Raw genomic sequence first — 6,000 nt, forward strand, 5'->3', positions numbered from 1 at the left:
CAGACTCTTTAGTCATACTGAACTGGGCAGTTCTGTTATCTGTTAGGAGTGGTTGTTGGGGGTTTTTTTAAATAAGGAAAAAAACATATTTATGCACTGATTTTCAAGAGAACAGGGTATATCAAAAATAATTAAACTGATAAATCCTTCCTACCAATCCTTCCTGTCCATGGGTGTCTAGATTTCTTGTGACCTGTGCTAATTTAAAATTAAAATTCAGAATTAAAAACAATTGAAACAAAATAGTCATGGGAATAGGGTGGGTCCTGAAAACACATGTATCTGGTGTCAAAGGCTACTCCATTCACAAACTGCTGATGACAGCTCTCAGCCACTTCATATACACTGGTACCTCTACTTACGAATAACTCTACTTACGAATGTTTCTACTTACGAACGGAGCTCCGTCCGCCATCTTGGATGCAGTTTAGAAAGGATTTTTTCTACTTACGAATTTTTAGATAGGGTTGCTTTGACTTACAATTTTTTTTCTCCCAATCCATTGCTATGGGATTCGACTTACTGTACAAATTTTTTCGATTTACGAATGTGCTTTCGGAACGCATTAAATTCGTAAGTAGAGGTACCACTGTAGCTGTTAAATAGCTTGGGAGACAAGATGGAACCATGAGGGTCAAGACAGGAAATCTCCCATGGTGCTGAAAACACTGCCCTCCCACAACTTTTTGGAAATAGCCCTGGAGGCAGGAGCAAAATCACTTAATTCTATTGCCTGCAGTCACACCTAAGTTTGCATTAGAGATAAATTGAGTTTAGGGGGGGAGAGAATGGTTAAATACTGGGGCTACTAGTACCATTGTTAGAGGTAAGTGATTGCTTTCAATATTATGGGCCACCTCAGCCAAATAGGTCCTCTATTCCAGACATCCCCAAACTGCAGCCCTCCAGATGTTTTGGCCTACAACTCCCATGATCCCTAGCTGACAGGACCAGTGGTCGGAGAAGATGGGAATTGTAGTCCAAAACATCTGGAGGGCTGAAGTTTGGGGATGCCTGCACAGTATAAAGTAGGTGTATTGAGCCTGAACCTCAGTGATCTGTCTGTGACAATGGCCTTGTAAGCCATTCAACGGAGTACAGTGGTACCTCGGGTTACAAACGCTTCAGGTTACAAACACTTCAGGTTACAGACTCTGCTAACCCAGAAATAGTACCTCGGGTTAAGAGCTTTGCTTCAGGATGAGAACAGAAATCGTGCTCCAGCGGCGCAACAGCAGCAGGAGGCCCCATTAGCTAAAGTGGTATCTCAGGTTAAGAACAGTTTCAGGTTAAGAACGAACCTCTGGAACGAATTAAGTTCTTAACCAGAGGTACCACTGTATTACCAATCCACTGTGTGGCAAATTGGTAATTCAGGGGAATTGCAGGACATCATTGCAGTCAAGTTCCTGCTTGGGCATTTGGGCACGTGAAGAGACGGAGACCCATAGAGCTGTCTTGTAGAATGTGCTAGAGGGAACTCTGTGAGATCACTTCCTTTGTCTGCCTGGGCAGGAAGCTGGAACACTACAGACTTCCTGCTTGCCTGGGCAGTCTTTCCTCATCAGACTTGCAAGCTGACCGCATGTATGTGTGTGAGCTCAGGCACCATTTTTAAACTTACTTTTTGTACTTTTTGTAACTTAGTTACCTCCATTTTGCTACTGCAATTGCTCCTTCAAGGCCTAGATTATGTACGTAGACGCTATATATGTGGGATTGTTTTTAAGGGGGAGCAAAAGGGTAATATCAGGAAAATCCTGTCTGCCATAAAACATCCTGAATTACTGTCTCTAGGTTAATACAATCTGTTCTTAGCTTCCCAATTTAAGGTTAGTACTCCGCTGATCTCACTAGCATGAGCAAGGAAGGACAATAACTAAACAAGATATCCTCTCCTAGTGTATAAATCCATTGCTACTGGTTTGTCTGGCCACATGTATTGGATCAGTGACAACCCCACAGTTGTCATAGAGAGGTCATGAATTCATGAACTGCTCTATTGGAGGCAGCCTCAGCATGAATAATGATGGATGTGGGTGAAGGAGATGAACTGCTGTGTGGCCTGGGCAAGCATCCTCAAACTCCTCCAAAGAATGTGTTGAGGCAACACCGCCCAACACTTCATTGGATTTGTTAGAAAATAGTGCCCATTTCCCCCCAAGGATGGAAGCTTTGTCTGGTGAGAGATGAGAACTTCGCACACCCCTACAGTGTGCAAAGTTCTTCTTCCCTACAGTTCTCAGAAATTAATACCAAGTGTGGTAGCACACAGAAACTGTTTTTCCAGCATGAACTATGTGGTTTCATAAATATTGTAGCACATAAACTCATCTTTGGAATTATTACCAGAATTAAGGGTGCATGTGTGACTTTAATGGCCTAACTCCCCTTCTGATAACAGAATTGCGGCTGTTTTTCTCATGAAGCAAGTGTGTCAAAAAGTGGGTCTGAAACAGATTGTCTGTCTGCAAAGGTGGGCACAGACATGCTTATGCAGAGTTGAAAATCTACTTTGTTGCTTGGGCTGGGGGAATATGCTTCTACGCTGTGATATGTCCTCTCCTGCTATGCTTGACAGTTAAGCATTTTTACAGACTAAGTGACTATAGTGAGCACAGCACTGCTTGATATACATCCAGGTTTTGTTAACAGGCACTGTGGTCCAAACTCCAGAGAAAGATAATCCACTAGCTCCAGCTGTGGTGCTGTGAAAGAGAATAATTAAAAAACCAAGAGAAAGAGAAGTTGCTGAATTGGAACTCATTACCAAGCTTAAAACCATGGAACCATCTGGGATGAACAAAGACATTGGATTCTTATCTCATTATGCATGATCAAGCTTTCTAACCCCTCAGCCCTTGCTTTTCCCCCGCAGGACCAATTGCAGTCATCAGCAGTCGTTAACAGCCATCAACAGGTTTACCACTCCTACCAGCCCATCACCCATTCCCACCCACCCCCACCCTCTGTATATACATAAGGGTCTGGCTCTTCTGTTTCAAGAGTATCTGACGAAGTGTGCATGCACACGAAAGCTCATACCAAAATAAAAACTTAGTTGGTCTTTAAGGTGCTACTGAAGGAATTTTTTTATTTTGTAAAAAACCAACAGCAGCAATCTTGTTTTCTCCTGCTGCCATGAACACAACCCTCTTACTTGTCCTGGGTAATGGCAGCACACAGAAATTATTCTAAGGAAGCTACTGGAATAGCTATCCTACAGTGGCCTGGAAAACTGGAAAAATTGACCATCACATACAAGTTGGCTGAATCCTTCAAACTAGTCAGCAGTTTGGATTCCCAATTAAAACTTTTTATGGGAAAACTGTGCCATCTACTGTTCACTAACTTCACAAGAAAGAACTCTGGGGAAATAGAAAACTACATATTACACTACAGGGAAGATGTAATGCCCCAAGGAGAAAGCTCACAGAAACAAAAGGGTGGTTTCTTTGGAGTGAATTCCCCTTATTTTGCTTTTCCCAAGGCAATATTTTTTTCCTCAAGGTCATCACAGATATATAAAGGAAAGGCTATCAACCAGACAACTTAGTTATTGAGCATACATCCTGGTATGTTTGAAGAGAGAACAGATGACATAGCATCAAGCAAATGTTGTTCCACACTTTCCAGTGCATTTTCCTGTCACTTTCCTTATTGCAAAAAAGTCCAAAACTTGTTGGAAAGGTGATTTGTTGAGCAAGAGCTCAACAACTGCACAGCCTAAAATTGCTGGTATGTGAATTCCATCTGAAAGTAGCAACAGTCTGGAAGCACCTAAAGCTCAGAGTATATGTATTATATGATCGTATCATGAGAGTTTGAGAAATAAATGAACAAATAAGAAACATAAAAACTAATGGCTTTTACTACTTGCACCCCATGAGAAGACTTCATGGCTATGCTCCAGCTCACCTGGCAAACAACTGTTTACAGCAACAGTAAATAGAGTAGGTTGTAATGTTGAAATTAGTTATGCTGAAGAGGTACAGGCAATCGATCTCTTTTTCTCTGGGCACATATAGGAGACCTGTCAGGTGCAGGGGTCATGAGAAAGTTTCCAACATCTTGAAGGCTGAAGAACAGCCAAACCGCAAAGCAGAATTGGTGACATTTCCAGGGGACACTTTTCTAGTAGTGTCCTCTTCTCTCCAAATCACATAATTGAGTAAAGGTAACATTCAGCCCACTTTGCTTTCCCCTGAAAAACTCCTCCATCAACTTGTATTTGAGATCCAGGTTTCACTCCATCCCCTTAATCTCTAGGTAGCCCCTGCCTTGAAACATCCATACAATACCTGCAACAGATGCGTTGATCAGGGAGACACTGGCTCCAGTGAACAATGCCTGCACAACAGTGATAGAAAATTCATTCTTGCGATGTGGTGCCAGGGATGCTGGACATAAAAAGGACAGAATTGGGTGAGCAGGGTGTACTGCACATTTTCTGGCACACACCTGTTAGGCCCATGCCCAAAGAGCCAGCCAAGCCCCAGATGGGGATAACCATGACTGTTGCAAGCAGTAGTGGGAAGCTGTATCAGCATGTGATATAGCTATGGGCCTGGCAGTTCTTCCAAGACTTTGGGGACCCAGCTTAAAAATGCAAGACTTGGGGATCTCACCTGAGTTTATTGCCCTTCTCAGTTTGTGAGCTTGTGAAATGACTTCCTCAAAGATCCCAGCGTGATTCCAGTGGAGCCCGGATTGGCAAATCCACACAGAGAAAATGTTGTGATAATTTCAGATCTCACCTAGGCAACCAGAGAGACAATGTGATTGTTGTGGTAATTATAACTTCCAACCGAGTATGGCAGATTGATGTACCACTTCAATGGAGTTGACACTGTAGCTGTGCATGTGATAAATGTTGCTGTAATAATAATTTCAGAACATTCCTACACAAAATCTTTTTGTGACTTCCTTCCCTCTTCTAATCTAGAAAACTCCTGGTGCACTTACTGAAATCCACTTTGTTGCTTTGCCCCACTCAGGCAGTCCATTAAATTGTTTGTTTGTAGGTTGCCAGGTGCTGATGGGCCACAAATTCATTCAAGATCTTGATTCCAAGCAGCTCAGCAACCAGCAGTGCACCTTACCAGCTTGCTCCTAGCAAAAATGCCACAGAAACCAGGACATAGGAGCATATCATCTGGTCACCAGAAAAGATTGGTAAGTTCAATGGGCAAACTACCAGCCATGTTCCAGTTCCTCAACTTTGTTTGTGTAAAGGAACTTCCTTGTAGACTGTACTACATATTAATTTAGAGGGAGACAGTGCAATTTATGATTTTCAGGCACTAAAACGTGTGGGACTTGCACTGCACATGTGCGCTATTGTGAAACATGGGGTTTGCACCACCAAACATTGCAGGGGGTGATTTGCATGTTTTTAGGACCGTTTCAAGTGAATCAGACACCAGGTTTTTTGTGAAACTGTGACCCCATTAATGTAGCATGTTAAAGAAAATGTTAGATCGGACCTTTCGCAACTACACCAGTTCAGGAGTAACCAACTTCTTCGATTCATGGGCATTTTTGCAAACTGGAGAAACTGTCACAGGTACAACAAATACACCACAGTCAAGCACATGCTGCAGTCTATTTTATTTGCTACAACAGAATGTTTATTTCAATCCAAATTTCAGCAAAGGGAGGAGGGTGCTGTGGGTACCAAGTAATGCTTCTGTGAGCACATGTGCACCTGCAGACACACTGGGAACTCCTGCACTAGATTACCTGCCAGGAACACAATTCATTATATTTTGTATTGTAGTGTTATTGTTGTTTAGTCGTGTCCAACTCTTCGTGACCCCATGGACCAGAGCACGCCTGGCACTCCTGTCTTCCACTGCCTCCCGCAGTTTGTTCAGACTTATGTTCGTAAGCTTCAATAACACTGTCCAACCACCTCATCCTCTGTCGTCCCCTTCTCATGCCCTCAATCTTTCCCAACACCAGGGTCTTTTCCAGGGAGTCTTCTCTTCTCATGAGGTG

General features: G+C 42.8%; 1 protein-coding gene across 1 annotated transcript in view; it reads right to left on the reverse strand.

The window, feature by feature from the left end:
- LOC118092486 (sodium/nucleoside cotransporter 1-like) overlaps window positions 1-4,731 on the reverse strand; it is a 31,521-nt gene extending 26,790 nt beyond the window's left edge. Inside the window, exon 1 of the mRNA XM_060282857.1 lies at window positions 4,629-4,731. The gene's annotated coding sequence lies outside the window, so the exon portion shown is untranslated. The remainder of the gene's footprint in view (window positions 1-4,628) is intronic.
- Window positions 4,732-6,000: the final 1,269 nt, after the last annotated feature.

This window comes from Zootoca vivipara, chromosome 14, assembly GCF_963506605.1.
Source record: "Zootoca vivipara chromosome 14, rZooViv1.1, whole genome shotgun sequence".
Taxonomy (NCBI): Eukaryota; Metazoa; Chordata; class Lepidosauria; order Squamata; family Lacertidae; genus Zootoca; species Zootoca vivipara.